Source organism: Galeopterus variegatus, unplaced genomic scaffold (assembly GCF_000696425.1).
Source record: "Galeopterus variegatus unplaced genomic scaffold, G_variegatus-3.0.2 Scaffold540, whole genome shotgun sequence".
Lineage (NCBI taxonomy): Eukaryota > Metazoa > Chordata > Mammalia > Dermoptera > Cynocephalidae > Galeopterus > Galeopterus variegatus.
Window position 1 is genome coordinate 442,818 of NW_007726651.1, and position 11,127 is coordinate 453,944.

The following is an 11,127-nucleotide window of genomic DNA, read 5'->3' on the forward strand; positions in this document are numbered from 1 at the left end:
CCCTCTTCTCCCACATAGAAGCAATGCAGAGTGTCAAGTAGAAAATGAAATTTAAGCTCGATATAGTCTGGGCTAAAAAGGAGCTTACATTCAGTAAAAGAGTTAATCACAAATGGAATTAACAGCATGTTTACACAAACTTTCACCTAAATGAAAACCAAGATCACTAGGCCTGTAAAGGGAGATGTCAGAAGGAATAATGTTTTCACAAAAACATACTGTGATTTTCTCCTTTGCCTACGAAACTCCAACAATTTCAGGCACAAGCTTAGCAAATCTATAGTAGAAAATACAACATCAGTAAACTTTCACCTGCACGACTCTTATAAACATGAATGCTTTTATTGTTTCTTTGGAGCAAGCAGTTCTGCATCTTGCACAAGGGGAAACAGATGCAGAGATAAGTGCAGAAGCTGCACGGTCGTTCCTCTGGGAGAGCGGGCAGGAGCGAGGTGGCTGTCATCGTCCTCCATTTGCCCACCGCTCTTGCTCTGGCCTGGTCACTGGTTTGGAAGGTCTGAAATCTCTCTCTGCCTTTCCTCTGTCTCCTTCATCTCTCACTCTCCCACCTCCACCTCCCATCTCTCTCTATCTCTCTCTCTCTTTCCCCCCTCTCTGTCTCTCTCTCCTCTCTTTCCCACACTGTCTTTCTATCCTTCTGATCAAACAGGACTTACTTTCCTAGTTTCAGTTCTAAGAAGTCAGCATATCAGTAAGTTTAGAGAGGAGCAACAGAAGCGAGAATAAGAGCAAGGCAGGCAGGGCCTCTGCCAGGACCAGGCCAGGGAGGCGCCGACTCTGTGCATCTGCCCTAGGGAACTGGAAGTGTGTCCTGAAACAGGCTCCTGGACCTAGCCTTTCCTCCTTCCACACCGAGGCAGGACTGGAACCTGGCTGTCATCTGGGGAGGAACAACCAACAGCCCTGGGCAGCTGCTGCTTCCAGGTGAGGAGCCCCGGCAAGCCTTGCTGGAGAGTGTTCTCATGTCTAACTGTAAGCGGCCAGAGGAGGGCTGGCCCAGGGCCCAGGGAGCTCCGGCCACCATGCAGGCAGGTCTTGGACCCTCCTGGGGCTGCCACAAGCTCTCCCTCTCTGTCCACAGCGAGTATCTCTCTTCACAGGCCCCGCTTGGAAACACAGGGCCTTTTCCATAATTCTGACAAGCTGAGTCTGGATCAATGGAGTAAATACAAAAGCCAGATGCCTGTCAAGAAACACAACTTTATTGCTTTTCAAGCAGCCCAAACTTATGGCTATTAAAGAGCTGCTAAATACAGTAGTGCAGCATGCCGAATGTGCCTGAGAAACTACTGAGGACCACTCAGAGTTAGCCCATTCACTGGAGCACACAATACAAGCTTTAAACAAGCTTGAAAAATGTTAGTTCTCTGAGATTTAAACTGCCTGACAAAATCTTTTTTATTTGGTTTTTAAGCAAATGTCTTTCCCCTCCCCTGACACCATATAGGTAATTCTCTGTCCAGTAATATTTTTATAACACTACTTAAGTACTTTGTAAACACCAGGAAAAGGTGGTAAAGGAAAAAATACTGGAACTAGCAAGCTTCATTTAAGCAACCTACAAAGTGACTGGCATTTAAGAGGCTGTCACACCTCACAAGGCCATGAACATTGGCTGCCTGGTGCTGTTTTGCCTTTGAGTGGCCGGCACAGTTTCCAGTGTAGAGCTAGTGTTCAACGTCTATGCACAAATGTGTATCTTTAACGCTCACAATTAAACCCAAGCCATTTGCATTATCACTTCCATTTTATAGATGAAAAAACCGAGGCTGAGAGAGAAGTGGCCTGCCCAAGGTCATACAGCTAATAAATGAAAGAGCTGAGAGTTGACCGCTTGGCTGGCTGATGGGAAGGCCTTTTGGTCTCTTCCACTCCTGCACTTACGTAAGAACTTCACAGCCCAGTGCAGCGGTCGCAATGTAGGACAGACAAGGAATGAAAATGAATGCTACTTATATTTTATAAGGAAGTAGACTTGTTCCTTGTGATACTCTGCAATTAAGGCAAACTTCATCACACAACTTCTGCAGTATGGTTAAGTTCTGGCTATCTGGTCAAATGTATGCTATTGTTTTTTTCCTCTCCTTGACAAGTAAAGCTGCACGAGAGTTACATCTGGGGTTATTTCCTTAAATACTCAGTGATGCTTATTTTGAAGGGAGTGGGCATGGGGGGGTGGGGGTGGGAACATGGGCCAGGCCTATAATCTATTTAAAATGCCTTAGGTCACAGACCTTTTAAATAAAACCCATTATTCCTGCTGAGAGACAAGTCCTTTCATCTTTAAACTGGTAGATTTTATTTTTGCAAATCTATCATATCACTGTGAATTACACTGAATCTTAAAAAAGGAAATGTTCCAAGAGAAAGCTAAGGCAATAAGCAAAGTCTTTGTATCTAGTCAAAGAGACCTTATAGGTTTTCGTAACAATTTGACAAACAGGTCGGGAGAACATAAAAACTTCTGAGCACTCTTATTTCATTTCTGATTCTTTTCATTTTTCAAAAATTAGCTGCCAATCTACACATTTTTATGATTACTCCACAGAGTACTGCTGGTGCAAATAACAATGAAAAACAAGATTTAAACAGGAAAGCAGGAATCCAATTTGGCTTTCACACCGCCCCTCCTCCCACATTTAACTGAGCCACAGAAAACTCCTTCGGAGATGTGTTCTACTGTGAACCTTTCTTTTTCAGGGCAAATTAGTTCAGATATGCAATTCTGTCCTTGCCTTTTTTTTTCCCTATGGGCAGGAACTGATATGCAAAAGAGGAAGGGTCAAAGGGAAATGAAAAGCCTTTAAAAAATACAGCTAAAAACTATGCTGTTTGAAAACTTTCTTAGTCAAGAGATACTTAATACAGAAGGAAAAAAAAAAAACCCACAAGAGTATTATTTTAAAATGCCACAATGGAGCCAATTGTCTTGAAGTGAGGCATAAGAAAAGAAGGTAGATACTAGGTTAGAAAAGTTGTTTTAAAAATAGAGAAAGTGGAGTTGGAGACAGTTCTCTGTGCTCATGCATCTGCTATCACAGCAGGCCCAGGGCTGAACTTCAAGTGGCCCACAAATGTCCCCACATGACAAACACATGCTGTTGACTGTACTCTCTCATAGGTGTTCACTGCTCACATGGAGAAGAAAGGCTTCCTGTCTGCACCACTATACCCCGGGCTCTCAGACTACTCACAGGAACTGGTATTTACTGTGTAACCAGCGAGGAGGCAAATGTAGTCAAAACTGACATGTGCTTTTATAGGACTTCTGATTTGGGCCATCAGCATGGGCCACTTCCTAAGTAGCTTCCTCAAATATAAATGGCTTTTCACACTTCATCACTTAAGTAAAAAAATCTAAGTTTAGACTCATTTTATTCTCTCCTCCTACCAACGTTGGAAAACCTTCATGCATGACCAGGAACCATACAGCAAAATGAGGTGCAGTGAAAATGAGACCTATGTCTTTAAAAATACAGATGCTGCCCCCCAACTAATGACTTCCACAGATACTCCCCAAAGTGTTGATGTCTTGTAGTTTATTATTATGAAGTAAAGAGACAGAAGAGCCAAGAAACAGTTTTTGTGTTGCTATTATTGTCAAAGTTTTTTTTTTCTTTTTTAAAAAGAGATAATTACAAAATGCAATTCTAAGTTTTCATACTCAGCAAAGCAATATGGTGTCACAAAGAATACAGTATCTTACTATTATTGTCAAAGTTTTTTTTTTCTTTTTTAAAAAGAGATAATTACAAAATTGCAATTCTAAGTTTTCATACTCAGCAAAGCAATATGGTGTCACAAAGAATACAGTATCTTATCCTGCCTTCCTAGCAGTGAAGTTATCTTAACATGCAAGTAAATTATTTCATGTGGACATTTCAAAAATCAAAATTAAAACCGTACATGGTAGAAAAATCTACCTGTATACCTATAACATTTTTTAAAAATGCACCTGTACCACTCAAGTTTCCACAAGGCCATTTGGCTTCTATTAAAAGAAGGGCTTGTGTAAGCTTATGTGGCAAGAGCTGTATTTTATTTAGACTCAAAGAAGTAAAATCATGCAGATCTTCAGAGGAACCCATACATGTACATTAATTTAAAATAACTGAAAAGTTATTGATTGAGGACACTTTCCACTTTTCCTATTCCTAGGTATTACAAACTTTTTTCATTTTATTTGGATCTAGTCTCTTACCATCTAGTTGATGGTAAGACAAGATGTACAAATCGAGATATACATAGAGAGAAAATGTGTTCTAGATCAAAGACATTATGGGATTCATTGTTATACACATATCTATTTACCTCTTATTCCTTGCAATATAAAAGGCTGCTTTGGCCAAACCTATATGCAACAAGGAGTATTTAGTCTTTGCTCCAGAGAGGAGGAAAAGGTATAGCATCCTGACTGCTATCTCCAAGTTAGAGTAGGTCACAGGGTTTCCAGACAAATTGAAAAAATTCCCTAACTGGAATTCTGAGCTCAGTTCTGTTATAATATCCTAAAAATTATCAACTATCATCAACTAAAACGAGACAAATTTTTCATAAAAATGATTAAAAAATGAATATATGTTTACATTTTCAAGCTATGCTCATAGTATACAGAATGTGAATTCAAAAATCAGGTCCATTAAGTTGTAGCTTGGTCTCTCAAAAGGTTTAGTACTTCGGAAAACCACCTTGCTCACCCCAACTTCAAGGGTTCAATGAAGTCAAAATAAGCTGTCTAAGAAGGTTAAGGGCCAGAGCAGACACATCAATTATTTGGTAACAGCAACTGCTATGCGCAACAAACCAAATAATGCCAGAAAAGAATATCACTTGATCATTTGAATTGGTTTTTCGGTTGGATCATATTAACAAGAAAGTTCCAGATTTCTCTTTCATTCTGTGACAGAGAGCTCAACACTAAGCTAACCAACCCAAACCTAGAAGTTTCCTTAAGACGTTCACGCCAACACCATGGTCCACACAAACGTGGGTATCAACCAAACCAGGATCGTTTGGATCTGGTTCTGGCATCCTGAACCCGTAGCCTACAATGTTCTCACGCAAATCCAGGGGGAGGGTGTCACCAGTAAAACCCCACAGACAGAACCTTACAACTTCCTCATTTGTAGGGCTACGAAAATCACCATGTCTTCAGAATCCGGCAGAAAATGCTCACGTCCATCAAAGAGAAAAACTCACTTTAAACACTAGTCAGATTTTTATGCACCACTTAAATAAGTTGAAATTACTTATTTTTAATGTTTAGCTTTAAGTTTATTTTTTATTATTTTAGCAAATTTCATTTCTTTCACAAAAGGCTTGCCTGCCCTTAATTAATGTGAAAATTCTTCAAATTCAGGCAAAGATAGACAACCTCATTCTAAAGCGGGAACCCTCCTAGTGAAAAAGTACTAGAAATTTCCAAATCATTTTTTTAAATGGTAATTAACTGCCTTATCTTTAACGACCTGAGCTAATTAGCAGTATGGTTTTCATTTAATAAAGTGGGATACACGACATCGATATGTTTTTACATTGAATCTCTTTCAGTATCGCCTTAATTTTCTGCCATACACAAAACTTAGCACAAAGGAGGAGGAAAAGGTCACTTTTTCAGGCTAAAAGTGGGTCTTGCACTAGGGGGTCACTGGCTCTAGTTTCCATTAAAAGCACCAGAGCACATTTCAGAGTGCCTCAGAATAAGCTGACAAAAGGTCAATTCCTCATTTTCATTTCTCCTAAAGATTCTAAATTAAACATTTTTCCCATTAGGTTCAGGGCATTCATTAGGTTAGTTCTTATGCAGAATTTTACTTGATCCCAGTCTGCCAGCGAAAATCTGATATAACAACGAAAATTTATCAAAAGCTGGTAAATAATATTCATAGTTCAACTCTTAGCTTTAGAAAAGGACTCTAATCCAAACCATATTGTTCATTTTCAAACAGCTTTCAACTAACAGAAAATGCTTTAAAGTGTAGATTTTAGTGTGTAACCTCAAAAATGGAACATAAAAATCTATTTCGAGTTCTATAAGGCCATTCCAAAACACTTTATGCAGTGCTTAGTAGTTTCAACAGTCTGTGCAAAAACTCCACAAATGACAGAAAGAAAGAAGAAAGAAAAAGGAGGGGAAGGAAGGGGAGAAGACCAGCAAGACCACATCAGGTCCCTCCTTCACACCACATCTCCCTCTCATACCGAACCATCTACCCATTGTAGTTAACGTTTGGTGTAAAAATGGCGGGAAGAGTCAGAATTCCCTTAGCAGTGAGCTGACTGCTGAAGAAAGATGGATCCCTGCACACTTCAATGAGAAAATAGGAAGAAAGCCCTTTCCCACTAATTAGGGCTCATTTTCAGCAATCCATTAGGCTGTGGCCCTGCGCCATGAGCTCTCAGGAGGAGGAGCATGGGGCCCATCGGCAAGCAGAGTGTGCAGATGGAGCACAGTGATGCTCTCCAGCACCCGAGACAGCCGGCCCAGCCAGGGCTGCTGGGAGGAAACGCCAGCAGGGAAGAGGCAAGAACACACTGGCTGCTCCAATCGATCTGAGCGCAGTCAAAGACCCCCATGGCACTCACCAGAATGCTGCCTCCCTGAGGCCAGGCCCCAGCAACCTTTCCCACACAAATCCAGGCTTGGAGGACCCAGGGCTGCTCAGAGTCCCCTTGTGACTCAGCCACCTGGGAGGGCCCCTGGTGCCTAGGTGGCAGAGCCTCCGTGTCCTCCTCCTCCTCCTCCTCCAAGGTTCCACCACTACCTCCACGCTGCACTGGGGCGCAGAGATAGGTGGAACCATTTGCCAAATATGCAAAAAAGGACAGAAGATGGTTTTCTCTCAGGAAAACACAGACAGGAAGGGAGCCTGTGCTTCCTGTCCTAACCAAAATGAGTTCAGAAATTATGTGGATGTCTGATTTGTCAGGCTTGTGGTGGAAAAGGGTGCTGTTTTAGTCAACAGGATCTGAGTGTTCCCCAAAGGCAGAAATGGCCATGAGGGAAAATAGGGCCAGGCTCCCACACCTGCGACTTGGGGTTTTCACCATTTTTAACAGTTTATCACCAGGTGGTTGAATGGAGACACCTCTGGCATCCACCTATTTATCACACTCAAACATGAGAAGGAACAGAAGTCAACTGAAACAATTTGGCAGTTGCCTATAGATTAGGCCTCAGTAGCTGTTCCTTCGGGCCCTTCTCAGGAGTAACCTCCAGGGACACACCAGAACAGGGGCAGGTGCCCACTTCCCACTTAAAACTTTCTGCAAACCTTCTTTCGATTGCTGTTATATTCCACTTGCAATATGCAGCACTTCAACCTCACTGTTTCATAATGTCTTAAAAATATTTGTTAGAATAGCATCAAACATTTAAACACTATGTCAAACAGAAACTATGAAAGTAATGGCACTGAAAATCTAAGGACATGAGCAAAAATTCCAGGAAATGTAGAAGGGTAACCTGAGCTATGATGTCATTTATTAAACTACAAACAAACACAATAAAGCCACAGTCTATAGGAAGAAACCAGTGTGAGTGTCAGCACCACAGCAAAAACAGTTTTGTTGCTGTTGCTATTAGTTTGATTTTGGGTGCCCTAAGTCCTTAACAAAACCCCACTCCTACCTCGTTACTCATCTGAATTTTAAATGTGTGGGTGTATGTGTATAATGCTGATCCTCTGAAACTCAACATTTCTAAGACCCAGATCAAAAATGTGCATGTGCCTTTTGTGAGCAAAATAAAACTGTACTTTGAGATGGCAAATCGATTCCTGTTTCTCCTGCTGTAAGCCTCAAAAGGATGGGTCACTTGTTGCATTTACATCTTGTGTTTTCTCCCATAAAACGGAATTATTACACAACACACAGTGAATTAAATAGCTCTGAAGTCTCTGCAAATATGAACGTAAGGACACCAGACAGAGAAGGATGTTCACAGTCAGGGCAGGAGCAGTAGCAACTCTGTCACAAGAAGCAGGAGTCACAACACCCTAAAACACCTGTCAGTCTCAGAAACAGAGGTGTCAGAAGGTGAGGGTTTTCAGAGAACCCGAAAGGGTCTCGGTTTGCTTTCTGGGAGCTGGATTCACTTATAGGAAGCTCCCTTAGAATATGTCAACAAAAACCAATATTTACTTCATAATGCAATTATTTCACAATTCCAAAGATTAGAGAAGGAAAAAATGCCACTAAATGGTGCTATCCTTGATGAATTATTGGTTAACTGTAATTCTATTACATGAATACACAAAATTAGGCAAATCCAAAATACTAATATCATTTATGCCTAAACTCAACATTATAAATAGGGAAATTCATTTTGTTTGAATAAAAGGTTAAAAAAAAAAAAAGGCTTTAAGACCCAGGATACGTCTGTCTGATGTTAAAACTCTTTTCAACGCTGCCCCCATGTCTCTCCCACTCCATGCTTGTGTGTGTGTGTGTGTGTGTGTGTCCATATACACATGTGATTTCTTTATTCCCTGTGTCTTTTAATATACACATATTATACACATATTCTTGACATATATATATATATATGTATGTATCTAGTATTCTCTCAGTTTCAAAAGTTTTGACATTTATTTTGACAATATGCTACTACATTAACCAAATGTAAAACACACAAATCCAAATCAAGGGAAAAATTTTTCCCAAACCAAAGAACCACCATTCTCAAACTCTAAGCCTCTCGTCAAGTAAGGAAGACACACAGTGGCCTGCAGTATTGCTCGGCTTTGGACCTCTTGGCCAGTAAATTCAATAGTGATCTTAATTTTTCAGCAAGGGAAATGGCTGCAAGCACAGCCACAGTTTACCTTGTCTTTAGGAGACTGCGCACACACTTCTCAAAAGGATCAAATGTAACACATGCACACTTTCATTTGCAGCTTTTACGATCACCTGTGAGATGATGATGGTGGGCGGCACAGCCACAGTTTACCTTGTCTTTAGGAGACTGCGCACACACTTCTCAAAAGGATCAAACGTAACACATGCACACTTTCATTTGCAGCTTTTACGATCACCTGTGAGATGATGATGGTGGGCTATTATCACAATGATGTTCCTAAATTTTTAGGAATATGTAGTGTTCCAAGATGTGTCACTCTAATTAAAACAGGGATGAATTAAACAAACAAGCATTGTGGAGTTTCCAAACTCCTGCCTTCAACTATCACCATGAGACAAAAAGGAAAAAAAAAATGACCATTTAACTCAATAAAATGTTTCAGTCATCAGTCCTATGGACTACAAGACCAGGAAGCAAATTTTTCCACATAAACAAAGGTATGAACAAATATGTTCATGGGAAAATTTGAAATCAGATACACTCTATCAAACCAGAATGGTATAGTTTTTAAAATGTGACTTCATTATTTATGTGTACGTGTACAAGTTATTTAACATGTTCTGCATATTACAGAATCTTGATGGAAGCAGGTGAACCATCCCGTCATGAATATTTTCCCTGTTTACATTTTAAGCCACATATTAAATTATCTGATTTGTCACTGGAACAATTCTATTATTTATAATATAAATAATATTTCAATTATTACTTTTCAAAATCCCATATAAAAGATGAGTACAATTAACCTCATCGAACAAAATCTTCAAAGAAAGAAAGAAATTCAAGACAGCCTGAGACAATTTCCTGCACGTTTCTCTCCCCCTTCAACTCATAACCAAAGTGAAACAATCCTTAAAAGCATTTGCATTTCTATGTAAGTTTAAATATTATACATATTAAGTATTTCCAACTTCCATAAATTTTCCTATTTTAGCAGAAGTTGATTTGACTAGTAAGGAGATTATTCCCTCAACACCATCATTTTGCCTCTGAAAGTTTAAAACAAGGTGCCTCAAAGCTGAAACATACTGTTTGCAGCAAGGAGGGAAATTATGCGTGGGTAACCCAAGCAAAGCACATCACCTTGAAATTCAGCCTGGGTGGGCTCCAGCCCCAAGAGAGAATAGAAACTGCATTTCAAAGCTCTGCCTGATCAGACCCTATGCAATCGCTACCGTTCTCCGTCACTAGATGCAATACTCTTTGCCTCCAAATGAGAAGGAAAAATAATCACACCCTCATGAGATTGCTTAGGAATCACCAGTGACGCTTGACAAATTTTTAAAATACATTTCAAATATAACCGCAAGTAACCTGATGCCTTAAAACTACTGAGGGTTTCCCTTAGAAGGTTTCATGACCTAAGAACCAAATGTGCAGTCGGCAGAAGTATCCACTTTTCAAAACCAGCAAAATTCCTTTTTTGCAGAAAGCAAGTTGAGACTCGATCTAATTTTAAAAAAAATAAGGAAAGCTCTTTACAAATAACTTTAAAAAGCCTGACTTCTGTGATCTCGCTATATAAGTACGAGTACATATAAATTTAAATATGACTGGAAGCTAGAACATCCTCTTCGTGGTGACAGAGGGGCTGTTCAGAAGTGTCCCATGCCGGCCTGGTCCTGCACCTGCGGTCACAGCCCAAAGCGGAGGAGGCTTTGAGAAAAGTCAACGCTCTCACTGTCCTCAGAAGGGAGAGACGGACCAGAGCGACATCAGGGATTACGAGTTTTACCGCCTTGTCTTTTCTTTCTTTCCTGCTCTTTTTGTATTTCTTTAATCCACGAGTTACCCGAAGTTACCTTTGCGAAATTCAATTGAAAAACACTCACGTGGATTTGTGCGTCGCGCTTCGGGGGCCAAGACTGATCCTCGGGCGCGAAGAGCAACCTCGAAGCTGGGCTCCCTCTGCCCCGCCGGGCTCGCCCGGGTCGCCTACCTCGTCGCGACCAAGCGTCCCGCCCGAGACGGGCTGCGCTCCGCAGGGACCAAGGGACTGTCGCCGCAGTCGCCGCCCAGGGCGCGGGCTGAGCAGGCACTTGTTAGAGTGCCCTGCTAACTTGGCCGCGGAGCTCTTCCCAGCTTTCTTTCACAATGACTTCCTGAAGTTGCTCACTCGCATTGTTCCCCATTTCTCCGCCACACTCCCCGCCCCCCTCCGGCTCCGACCGGGCTTTCGCGCTCCGGGCCGCCCGGCTGCCCCGCGCGCACAGCGCCGCCCGCGGGCCGCGCACCTGGTCCTAGCC

At 41.4% G+C, this 11,127-nt stretch overlaps 1 protein-coding gene across 2 annotated transcripts in view; it reads right to left on the bottom strand.

Annotated features, from left to right (window-relative positions):
- Window positions 1-10,858, bottom strand: part of IKZF1 (IKAROS family zinc finger 1 (Ikaros)) — a 93,604-nt gene extending 82,746 nt beyond the window's left edge. For both annotated transcript variants that reach the window (XM_008569882.1, XM_008569881.1), the window contains exon 1: window positions 10,714-10,858. The gene's annotated coding sequence lies outside the window, so the exon portion shown is untranslated. The remainder of the gene's footprint in view (window positions 1-10,713) is intronic.
- Between the last annotated feature and the right edge of the window lie 269 nt (window positions 10,859-11,127).